Genomic DNA, 13634 nt, shown 5'->3' with positions numbered 1-13634 from the left:
AAATTCAGAAAAATGAAGATAAATGAGCACAATTTCCTTTCCTTTCCTAACCCAGATAGAGAGATTCAAAAAGTTAAATCTGGGAGGGTTCCTTAGTCCCCCTATCAGGGAAACCAAGCATGAGATAGCAGGAACAAAGAAAAACAACAACAAAAATAAACAAATAAGTAAATAAGTAAATAAAGGACTTTGAAACCAAACAGAGCTGGTATTAAAGTGTGACATTGATATTTATCTGTATGGCTTTGCATAAGACAACTAAACACTTGGGTCCTCAATGCCTTAAACATCAAAATCAGGATAAAGCTCCTTCACATGGTTTATTTAAGAAAGATATTAAACACTAGGTCACATATAAGTTATTTGACACATGATTGCTACTAAATTACCAGCTCTCTGGAAAGCCAGAAATAAATAGACTATAGCAACTCGCGATTACCTAAACCTTTACTCCTGAATAAAAGTATCTCTTTTCTTGATGCACAAAATTAGTGCCAATTTTGGAAATGCATGTGAAACAGGTAAACTCCATATCAGGCAAAGATATAGTGCCAATGGTTTTTGTGATTTTTTCCCTCAAAAATAAAAGGATAACAGAAGTCAAGCAGAATCCATGCATCCAGAGTTCTGTAAGAGCAGTAAATTTTATTCAGGACACTTTTAAGAGGGGGATTTTAAATCTTAGACAACATCGTTTAGAATTACATTAGATTTCCATAAGGTGGACTCTTTATGTAGAAAGACCTGGAACTGTTTTCCAGGGGAAACAAAAAGTAACTGTAAGCCTAAAGAGATGCTTGGCCTTCTGTTCTCACTTTAGGTCAGGGTCTTCAAGGGAAGAATGGTGGTTCAGGGACAAACAGTGCTTGGCTGAATCCTACCTTCTGTGATTTCAGTTTAATTAAATGAAGCTAATGAATCATGCAACAAGGAAATGGCATTATGCTGTCAGTGATTCAAAGCTAGAAACCCTTGTATATGAAAGGAATACAATTTCCCTTAGTGGAAACACAGATGGTGAGTTCTAAATTCTGCTTACCAATGTTAGTGAACCTGCACAGAGTGATAGATATTTTCCTGCATTTTTATGCATGGAAGATGTAAGATGTGCTGGATTTGTCGCAAGTCACCATTAACCCTAAGGATCCATTATAGCTTTCCAGATTTAATACATGCAAATTTTAAGTCAGGTTTTTTCTCAGATGTCAGTTACAGACTATAAACTGTAACTTACTTTATGCCTCAACGATTTCAATTAAATAGACCAAACCTGAATGTCCACTCCTCTCCGCTTGGTGTATCAGACAAGGATGCCTGCTTGAATATCATAGAATTCCTGTTCTCTGCAAGGATAGGGACAGTAGGATTGTGGGGATCAGCACAAGGAATGACAAATTAAAGCAAAAAGTGGAAACTCCCAATTGATCTCCCCCAGAACTTCTGATCTGTATTTTCTACAAAAACAAAAGATCTTGTTTCAGCAGCTGAAAAGTGATCTCTAGACATTGTCAGATCATAGCCATGCTAGCTTCTGGGAAAGTAAGGTTATAGGTAAGTAGCAGGATCAGCTTTCAGAAGCCAAGAAAGTTTAGAGGCATGGCTTCCATGTTTCCAAACACTAAATATTACATTCAGCAGGGTTGACAGACTGTGACCTACAGGCCAAATCTCGCCCACTATGTTTTTATAAACAAAATTTTATTGGAATTTACAGGTTAATTTGGAAGATCGTCAGATGATCACATTTTTTTTTAAAGATTTTATTTATTTATTTGACAGACAGAGATTACAGGTAGGCGGAGAGGCAGGCAAAGAGGAGGAAGCAGGCTCCCTGCTGAGCAGAGATCCAGATGCAGGGCTTGATCCCAGGACCCTGGGATCATGACCTGAGCCAAAGGCAGAGGCTTCAACCCACTGAACCACCCAGGTGCCCAGATGATCACATTTTTTTCAGCCCCAACCATCTTTAGAAATTTTATCAATCCATGTTTCTATATATTTCATTACAGATAACAGCAAACATTTAGGATATGCTATACGTATAATAAATACAGAATACAGAGCATAGTAAACATAAACAACACTGCTTGAGGTTTTTTTTTTTTTTTTTTTTTTTCCCCCTGGGTATGTTTGGATCATGTCAAAAATCAAAGCCAAATTCTTATAAAACTACCATAAACTGTTGCCATCTTCTCTTAAATAATTGCATTTTACACTTGGTATTTCTAGTCGACCTCCAGGCCAAGCCAGGAGTGACTCACAGGTCATTACAAATAAAACTCTGAAAACTAAGGGCAAGACTGAGTAAAAAATCCCATCCATCTCCTTCAATTCGGAAACCGATGTGATACAGATTTGCCCCGAACTAAACCTAAAATACAGCAAAGTTCTTATTTGTAATCGAAGCACACACTTAAACGTCTGTGGGAGTTTGAATAGATTTCCAGAAAGATCCCTTCCTAGGTGGTGTTTTTGATATAAAGTGTGCTATCCCAGATATTTTGTATTATTTTAAGCCTTCTAGTCCTCACCCTGCTGCTTCATGTAAGAGGGATCCTAATGCCTTATCTTCATGAAAGCAAGAAACCAAGCACTATAGTATCTTGAGACCACATCCAGGTCTAAAATAAACATGCTAGGTGTTCACTGACAATTAAGGCAGTCATTTTTTTTCCCCCACTCTGCAGACAAGAATGTACAAATGAGGAAATTCTATATTCTGTCAAATCTCAGGAATACTAGTTGGCAGCTTCACTGCGGCTTTAATAAGAGAGAAAGAAAACACTCACTCACTTATACACATAATTAAGTTTGCCTCAGTGATTGATTGGGCCTATTCATATTGAATATGTCCTTGTCAGAATTTTCTACTCTGGGTTCCTTAAAATAGCAGTTGTGGACGTCCTGGAGATAAACCACTTGGATCTCTTATCATGTAATACCCACTGTTTGGTGGTAGGGAGTACCGTTAGCTGACAGCCTCTAGCTATTAATACCTTCACAACTGCCTCAGCTTTCAGGTTATAGATACGCCCTTTCTAGGAAGCCCCCCGGCCAATTACTGAGCATGGTGGAAGCAGTAAGACAATGCAATTTTCCTCAATATGGGGTTCTTCTATCAAGCGATTTTTATTCCAGAGCTACCTGTGGTTTGGTGAAGAGTCATATCTTCATTGCAGTTTGACACTCTGTCTTACCAATCTTGCTATTTCTACCTTTATTCCCCTCATATGCTTTGCCTCCTGGTGGGGAAGGTCATCAAGAAAACATGACCACTGATCCATGCGCAAGCTCGACCCAGGCAACTGGAGGTTCTCTAACCCCTCCCCTTGTCTTTGGAATCTATATTCTGCTTGCTTTCCCTGTTCCCAAAAGCTGCCCCAAGAATATAACTTTAAGGTAGAAATGAGGTGTTGAGACTATCTTTTTTTTTTTTTTTAAGATTTTATTTATTTATTTGACAGACAGAGATCACAAGTAGGCAGAGAGGCAGGCAGAGAGAGAGGGGGAAGCAGGCTCCCTGCGGAGCAGAGAGCCTGATGCGGGGCTCGATCCCAGGACCCTGTTCATGACCTGAGCCGAAGGCAGAAGCTTGACCTGCTGAGCCACCCAGGCACCCCAAGAGACTATCTTGATGGTATACATGACTGAATCCAGTTCAAGCCTCTGTCTAAACTTTTATGATTTCGCAGGTGAATGCCGAAATTTACTAGGCTTGCTTCCACCCAGGACAAAACTCATAATTATGTTACTTTGCTTATTAAAGCTGCCACCTACTAATCTAGAGTGGTCTGCCTCTTTCTTTGGTGTCTCCCTACCCTACACCTATAGGGGCTATTTTCAGATAAACCCGGGAGCTCCTGAGAAGGTTATAAAGTAACACCTTCCCAATAAAACTCTTGCAAGACTAATAACTGTCCCTCAGCCCCTACTTCTCAGACTACCTGACAGACACCCTGATGTTTAATGAGATAATAATATGGTTCTTCAAGAAAAAGTCCATAACCAAACAAGTTGATTTCACATATTCAGAAATATACAATAGCATTGTAGAATTTATAAAGCAATTATATTTGCTTGTTGTGGTTTCAATTTATATTTATAGACCCATTTAGGAACATAATCCTTTTCCTCACATTTTTTTTCAATATCTCTATTGATTCTAGTGTTCTGCAGCTTTTGATATATTTAATGTAACATTGCTGCAGGAAATGTTTTTTTTTTTTTTTTTTTTAAAGATTTTATTTATTTATTTGACAGACAGAGACCACAAGTAGGCAGAGAGGCAGGCAGAGAGAGAGAGGGAGGAAGCAGGCTCCCTGCTGAGCAGAGAGCCTGATGCGGGGCTCGATCCCAGGACCCTGAGATCATGACCTGAGCCGAAGGCAGAGGCTTTAACCCACTGAGCCACCCAGGTGCCCCTGCAGGAAATGTTTTTATGCTGGAAAGAAGAAAGGCTCTCTCCAGTCCCTCTTCAAGCCATGTTTTATATTCCCAAACTTTGCTTCTTCAAGAAATAATCCAATTGGTAATATTCAATGACGATCACTTAGGTTTCTTACCAGAGACCAGGATCATTCAGAAACTAAAGGTCAGAGTCATGGATGGTCTTTTCACTTTATTTTTCTACCCACATTCTGATTGGCCTTCATTTTTCTCTCCCACCATGTGGTAGCTCAAAGTGTAAAAAGATACAGAGTTAGGATTGGTTTATGCCTTGCGGAGGTTCATTTGTCCTCTAATCTGGGCCTTAAAATGAAGGTCAGCATACCAGAGAACACTTCTGCTCAGGCTGGGAGAGTAGGATTGGGGATATAAGGACACAGTTTCAGCTAACAATAATGCTAATCTGCTTTCTTCTGACTTTTGCATTCTAATTCACCTTATTATTATTTTTTTAATTGAAATATAGTTGACACATGATGCTACATTTGTTTCAGGTATACAACGTAGTGGTTCAACAAGTTTATATGTTATGCTATGCTTTTTTTTTTTTTTCCATTCTAGTTTACCTTTGGATTCTAAACTTCACCTGATAACTCTGATACTTAACTCTACTCTGGATTTTATTTTAAAGACATAATTTATTTTTCAACCAACTTTTTCTGAAATTTTTATCATGGCTCTAGTGAACAGATCCTGAAAACAAAACAAATAGTAAAAACAGAGATCTTGTTAGAATTTTTTTTTTTTTTTTTTTTTAGTACATCAATATCTGGGTTGGTATCTCAATATGCCACCTCAGGGAAATCTTTATATTAGTTTCAGAGATGGAAGAAAATATGACAGTGCCTCCATAATATCCCTATTGTCAGGAAATATCAGTTAAAAATATTTTCCCATCTCTGTGTATTTGTGGACATCTAATCTAACCCAATTTGCCTGTTGTACATACACATGGTTATGCAATCAGTTTCTTATATGCGGAATTAGGGGATGCTAAGGTAGTCCTTATGGACACTGCAAAAACCCATTAAGCCAAACTTTATAGAGACGTAATGCTTGTGATATGTGATATCACATTAAGAACAGAAGCCAGGACATCTGAAATAGTTGCCAGGTCTACCTCTTATTACCTAAGAGCATTTGAGCTTGTTAATAACCTCTCTGAAGCTCAGTTTCTTCACTTGTAAAAATAGGAATCACAACATCCTTATTCTACTGTAGGAGTGATAAGAATAGCAAGATTGGGAAAGGTATCAAAATTACTTTATTCATCTAAAAATTTTTATTTCTTTATTTGACAGAGAGAGACATAGCGAGAGCAGGAACACAAGCAGAGGGGTGGGACAGGGAGAAGCAGGTTTCCTGTGGAACAGGGAGCCTGAAGCTGGGCTTGATCCCAGGACCTTGGGATCTTGACCTGAGCCAAAGGCAGAGGCTTAATGGCTGAGCCAACCAGGCGCCCCTGGAAATTACTTTTTAAATAGGGAAATTAAAACTATACAAATGAAAATGAAAAACCTCAGACAAAGGGTATAAAGGAAATAAGTGTTTGTTTTGGTTCTCACATTTTATTCTAGCTAACCAGCCCAAACACCCCCTGGCAATTTAAAATCTCTTCAGTTGTAGGCCAGGTATGGTAAATATCATTCTGAGATGGCGCCATGATCTCTGTCCTTTTGTAGGTATCTTGACTTTGGTCAATAGAAGATAGCAAAAGGATGTAATCCCATTCACTAAACTACATATCTGGAAAAAGCGATGATGGTAAGATGTTACTCCTTTGATCTTATGTTATATAAAATTTCCTCCTTCCAGACTAGAGTAAAAGACTATTCAGTGGTCCTAAAGAAGCAAGATGCCATGATGTGACTTGCTCATGAAGAGCATCACAGAGCAAGCCTGCAGGGGATCTGGGAGCTGAGGGTCTCCGTCCTACAACCACAAGCAACTGAATTCTGCCAACAAGCACATGATCTTGGAACAGGATCCAGAACCTCAGATAAAACCATAATCCTGCCGACATTTTAATTTGTAGTCTGTGAAGATTAAACAGAAGATTTCCCAAAGCCTTTCCAGACTCCTGATTCATGATAATACGAGGTAATAGATGTGTGTTGTTTTAAAACATGAAGAGAGCGGAAATCTGTTTTATAGCCATGAAAAATTGATGCACCAGGTTACAGATCTTTCCTTTCACATTCAAATTAAACTGGTTTTAGTTTAGTTTAGTTTGGTCTGGTTTTCCAAAGCTTAATCCAATTCAAGAACTGACATTGTGTTAATGTTCAATATTCTATTCTTTCTAGTTAATATACATAAGTGGTAAATAGATGTATACATAAATTGTAAATGCCTTAACTTAATGGGTGTCAAAAAGAGTTACTCAGAGCCTTGGAGAAGTTTCATTGAGGAAACTTACAGAGTTATAGATGAGTAAGATGACAGAGGATGAACATGCAAACAAACAAACAAACAAACAAACAAAAATCCAGACCCTAAATCCTGCTTCTTTGGTATAAATTCAACAAACCATTTAGATGCACAAGTGAGAAATTACTTTAAAATGGTTATTCTTATAAAATATTTGAAAATGATTTCTTTATTTTTAAAGATTTTATTTATTTATTTGTCAGAGAGAGAAAGCACAGGCAGCCAGAGGTAGAGGCAGAAGCAGACTCCCTGCTGAGCAAGGAGCCTGATATGAGACTTGATTCTAGGACCCCAGGATCATGACCTGAGCTGAAGGCAGATGCTTAAGCTTAACCCGCTGAGCCACCCAGGATTCCCTGAAAGTTATTTCTTTAAGCCAAAACATTAGTGGGTAGTATAGAGTTTAGTGAATGAAGAGAGGTATTATCATAATCCCAACATAGGCAGCTACTCAACAGGGAAAGAAAGGACAAAGGAGGAAGGAAGAAAGAAGGAAGGAAGGAAAGAAGGAAATAATGCATGTAAAAACTCTCAGCTACCAATAGACTTAAAATCACATTGAAAATAATTTGTTTTGTATATTTATAGAATTTCATTTTCTTATAATCTTGAGAAGCAATAATGTCTGTTTTTTCAAGGGACAACCACATTAGAACCACATTAACTACCTTTTTTTGGGGGGGAGGGGGTTGTTTAAAGGTGTTAAAATCCAAGAAAACTGAAAATAACCAACAGAAAAAACATGAAATAAAATGTATCACTCTGGGGGCGCCTGGGTGGCTCAGTGGGTTAAGCCTCTGCCTTCGGCTCAGGTCATGGTCTCAGGGTTCTGGGATCGAGCCCTGCATCGGGCTCTCTGCTCAGCAGGGAGCCTGCTCCCCCCTCTCTCTCTGCCTGCCTCTCTGCCTGCTTGTGATCTCTGTCTCTCTCTCTGTCAAATAAATAAATAAAATCTTAAAAAAAAAATGTATCACTCTGCAATATAAAGAAGAAATCAATGAAGAATGTGAGTGAATCACTTACTTTATGATTCTTTAATGACTACTTCTTGTTAGGCTTACATAGATGGGCCTTGACCACTGAACACAATGCTCACTAAAAGATGTATTCAAAGGGATTACATTTGCTTTCTCATTCATTGGCCTAAAAGGTAAATGCATTAGAAAGTGAAAGCAATTCAAGGAGTTCACTTGCACTCACTGAATTGAGACACTTTTAGACAGCAACTGGATTTCTTTTTTTTTTTTTTTTAAGATTTTATTTATTTATTTATTTGACAGAGAGAGGGGTCACGAGTAGGCAGACAGAGACAGAAGGGGAAGCAGGCTCCCTGCTGAGCAGAGAGCCTGATGCGGGGCTCGATGCGGGGCTCGATCCCAGGACCCTGAGATCATGACCTGAGCCGAAGGCAGAGGCTTAACCCACTGAGCCACCCAGGCGCTCCAAGCAACTGGATTTCAAATGGCAAAATGGAATTCAAGTTCCCATGAACACAGAGAAGCAGTTCCTGCCCTGACAGCATTGAACAAGTGAAAAGCATCTCTGGAGACGGGCTGTGGTTTTTAAGCAAATTCACACTCCAAACCCAGTGAACTCTATACCGTTTTATATTAGTTACAGAGCTGTAAATAGCACAGCACTTAAATGTGTCAGCTCATTTTATCTCCAGCATGTCTACCTTGGATACAATGCGAACCTATCTATTGGCTTTTATCTAATATGCTTGCTAGCATCTTCAAACCTCCCCTTTGACATCCTTGCTATTAAAAAGTCAGGAGCTTTGGCAAGTTGTAGACCTGTGGAAATCTATTTTTTTTGCTATTCAATCAACTCTGAGAATATTTTAAAAATGTACTTGAGACTTCAAGCTCCTAAAAAGTAAATAGGGGTTTTTCCCTTACAGGCTGCCAAGTCCCAGATTTCATTTCCCGTGTTCTATGCTTTTTTGTACCTAATTTTGAAATGACGCCAGGGGAAAATGATTTGTCAGTACTCATCACTGTATACATTTTAGGAATCATTCATTTGGATCTTGTGTATTACTTGATGTGTACAAATTATATTATTGGCACTGTGGCAGAAAGGGAAACAAAACAAAACCAAACAAAACAAAAAAAACAGAAGACTAGTCCAGCTTGACCAGGGGAACTATATAGGTCATTCATGTTCATGACCCATTTTGAACACAGAAAAAAAAAATTATATGCTCAACTATTTCTATCTTAGAAAGCCAATGAGTAAAGGAAATTTCTCTACAACATAAAAGTAAAAAGTAATTAGTAAATAACTAAAATAATAGATTTTTATGAAAAATCAAATATTACTATGGTGACCATGAGGACATAGTGCTTAATCCTCTCATCAAAAGAGCATATTACAGAGTTTGTTGGCTGACAGTCTCCAGCTGATGCACCTGGGGATTTACTTATTCATGCTGGGACCACAGGCTCCTTTCTGCTGCTCCTGGGTCCTAGAGAGGTTATTTCTGTCATCTGCTGAACTCCTCTAAAAGGTGATCTTTGCTAGGAGACTCCCTGTTGTTCTGGATAATACTTTCTCAGAGCTACTGATCCCTTTTATTCCTTTGTGTCAATAGAAATTCTGCATAGAGGACATGTGTAATTATAATATAGAGTTTAAGATTCGGATCTCAAGCTGTGCTTTTCTATGATTTCATGAAATAAACCTAAAATAATAGCAGAGTTGCTGGTTTGGTCAGCCAACCTCTTGGTGGTGGTTTTTATTGTTATTTTTTAAATTTGTTTTGCTTTTTATATGTACCCAGAAATGAGAAATTCTAGTATATCTTTAGTGGTAGGGTATTAGTTTCAGCAAAGCTGGACATGAGTTAATGTAGTAAAAATAAGAGTGGCATGGTAGCTCATCTAAAAAATAATACAAAAAATTCTCTTCACAAAAATAGACTCAAAATGGATGAAGGACCTCAATGTGAGAAGGGAATCCATCAAAATCCTTGAGAACACAAGCAGCAACCTCTTTGACCTCAGCCGCAGCAACTTCTTCCTAGGAACATCACCAAAGGCAAGGGAAACAAGGGCAATAATAAACTATCGGGACTTCATCAAGATCAAAAGTTTTTGCACAGCAAAGGAAACAGTTAACAAAACCAAAAGACAACTGACAGAATGGAAGAAGATATTTTCAAAGGACATATCAGACAAAGGGCTAGTATCCAAAATCTATAAAGAACTTCTCAAACTCAACACCCAAAGAACAAACAATCCAATCAAGAAATAGGCAGAGGACATGAAGAGACATTTCTGCAAAGAAAACATCCACATGGCCAACAGACACACAAAAAAGTGCTCCACATCACTCGGCATCAGGGAAATACAAATCAAAACCACAATGAGATACCACCTCACACCAGTCAGAATGGCTGAAATGAACAAGTCAGAAAATGACAGATGCTGGGGAAGATGCGGAGAGAGGGGAACCCTCCTACATTGCTGGTGGGAACGCAAGCTGGTGCAGCCACTCTGGAAAACAGCGTGGAGGTTCCTCAAAAAGTTGAGAATAGAGTTACCCTACGACCCAGCAATTGCACTAGTGGGTATTTACTCTAAAGATACAAATGTAGTGATCCAACGGGGCATGTGCACCCAAATGTTTATAGCAGCAATGTCCACAATAACCAAACTATGGAAAGAACCTAGGTGTCCATCAACAGATGAATGGATGAAGAAGATGTGGTATATATATACAATGGAATACTATGCAGCCATCAAAAGAAATGAAATCTTGCCTTTTGCGATGATGTGGGTGGAGCTAGAGGATATTATGTATTAGCAAAATAAGTCAATCAGAGAAAGACAATTATCATATGATCTTCCTGATATGAGGAAGTTGAGAGGCAATGTTGGGGGTTTGTGGTGGTAGGAAAGGAATAAATGAAACAAGATGGAATTGGGAGGGAGAAAAACCATAAGAGACTCTTAATCTCACAAAACAAACTGAGGGTTGCTGGGGGTTGGCAGGTAGGGAGAGGGTGGTTGAGTTATGGACATTGGGGAAGGTAGGTGCTATGGTGAGTGCTGTGAAGTGTGTAAACCTGGCGATTTACAGACCTGTACCCCTGGGGCTAATAATACATTATATGTTAATAAAAAATATTAAGAAAATTCTCTTAAAGACTGTCTATTCCTTGTGCAGCATTATGGAGGTACCTGAAACTGACAACTCTTTCAGATACAACAACAGTAGGTCACTCTTCTTGTAAGCATACATGGGTCTCGCTAGTTCTATAAATACATAGAACTTTCTTCAGAACTGGTATAACTGGCACTTCTTTGGTGCTTAGGGTTGCTTTTCAGTTAAAATCAAAAGTGTCATTTATATTCGAAGAGTCATTACTTTCCATAGTTCTGTTAAACACCATCCCAAAGAATATTGTACAGATGGCATCTGTTGAATGAATACTAAGCAAAATCATATTGATTTCGGTTGCACTTTGCCTACTAGCATTTGCATCATAAATATAGAGCTTAGATATCACACAATGCAAAGAGAGTGAACAAACTGATGCTTCTCCTCCACCAAATGACAGACTCAACAGCTTCATTTACATGACTTTATGTCTAGATAACTGGGTTTTGATGTCCTGAGAATATGAATCTTTTCATTTCTTGTATTTATGGGCTTGAAATTGGTATTCTAAATGTGAAAAGAATATTATGCTAATATGGGGTTAAATGAATTTTAATAAGAACATTTGTTTGTTTATTGCATGTAAGCACAAATCTCTAGGTGTCTAGTTAAAACTCACAGATTCTGAAGTCACAGGCTTAAGTCATTGGCTTATCCCAGTGTTTTGAACGCAGGATTCATTCCAGGACAGTGGCTACTTAGGGACAGCTTCCCCACAAATGAGAACTTAGTGATATGATAAATCCTGGAGAGTTCTATTTCCATTTATGGGTTGGATAATGGTCAGAACCTTCATATTATAGCATGTTCACATCTGTGTATTTTATACTAAAAAACAGTAGTAATATTTGAAAATAGATACTCCTATATCCATATAGCTTAACTACCAGGAATAAGAATTAAGGCAGTCTTCATCAACATGAAAATACTATTTGTTCCAGAAAATTCTTGCTGGGACATTAGACCTCAGACCAGTAAATAACTTCATTGAATGCTTAAGGAATTTCCCTTGAGAAATGTTTTCATTCAAAGTTCTAAGTTATAATTTAAAGTTCTCATGGAAATTTCTTTTTAATGAGTAGAACTATTTCCCCAGATGGGTCGGAGATGTGGTATGCTGCTTGCTCCAAGACATAGTTAAATACGATCATCAGAAATCCTTGGTCCCATGTGTTGCCATCAACAAAGTTGTCTAAGGAAGGAGGCTCAGATTCCAAGATGCTAAGGCACATCACTTGTATTTAGATAGATGAGACAACCACCTTCCCGCTGTTTGGGGAGTTGCTCATTTGGCTTGCTTCTCAGGGCTTATGGGTCCCATAGCACTACTTGTTAAATGCTTTTTAAGTATCCAGCCATATCCTCAAATATTTATACAACTGGAAGAGCCCTCCTGGGGCATTAATCACACACATAAATACATATTCACAAACACAACTGAAACAAAACTGAGAAAGCCCTAAAAGGTGCTACCAATTATAATGGAAAAGCAAATGGGTCCTAGGGACACTTCCAGGAAACTCTTCCAAAGTCGGAGTCCTGAAGCACTAAGCCCTCTATAGCTAGCTGTAGCCTGAACAAGGAACTAGGAGAGGTCTCACCAGTACCCCTGGTGAACACACATCTTAAATTAGTATCTTGAATCTGCTCATGAGCCTATTAGCTCAAGAAGGATCTGCCAACTTCAGGATCAGACTGTAAGTAATTATTACTGTGAAAAAAAAGAAAAGTCCTTTTTATTTAAAAATAATACTAACGTAGAAGCCGCTTTTAGGCAACCAACTTGAGCAATGGAAACCTGAGCAAGGTAAAAGGGCCCATAGTGGCCACTGGGCTGAACAAACAGGCCCATTAGGTGACCCATCTTAAAATATCCATAAAAACTAGCTGACCAATGGATGAGTTACGCTGGGGCACAGGTGCCAAAAAAGGAAAATTCCATAGGTTCCCATACCTCTTCACCTTCGCATTTAACTACCGTCCCCCCCCCTTCGCCCCCCCCGCCTCCTGGTAGACAGTCTCTCCCTTGATGTCCTGCCTGCCAGGTATGTTCAATAAACTTCTATCTCTTTTGTCCTTCTTTGAATGAATTCCTTCACTACCCATGCCACTGACCTCCACCCAACGGGGTCACTCCACAACAGATATCCATCATGAATTGAGCATTTGCTATGAGAAAGGGGCTCCTTCTGTGTAAGTGCTTTACATGTTTTGCCTTCTATAGATTCAAAATTAAACTGACAAGACTGTTACAGTTATAGCCATTTCATGGTTGAAGATATGGAGCTATGGGTGACAAAGTAAATTTTACAAGATCAAAAAACTACTAAGTAATGATCTGGAACCCCATCAGACTAACCCCATCAGTCTGATACTTACTTATAACCAATGCCTTATACTGATGGGATTGACTCTTCTTCATATGCATATTCATTGAATAGCAGATTTGGGTTTATGTGGTTATTTTTAAATTTTTTTTGTTTTATCTTATTTTATTTTTGGTTATTAATAGTTTTTTTTTTTTTAAGAATTTACTTATTTGGGCTATGATGAGTGCTGTGAAATGTGTAAACCTGACGATTCACAGACCT

Source organism: Martes martes, assembly GCF_963455335.1.
Source record: "Martes martes genome assembly, chromosome: 2".
Lineage (NCBI taxonomy): Eukaryota > Metazoa > Chordata > Mammalia > Carnivora > Mustelidae > Martes > Martes martes.
This window is presented reverse-complemented; position numbering follows the sequence as displayed.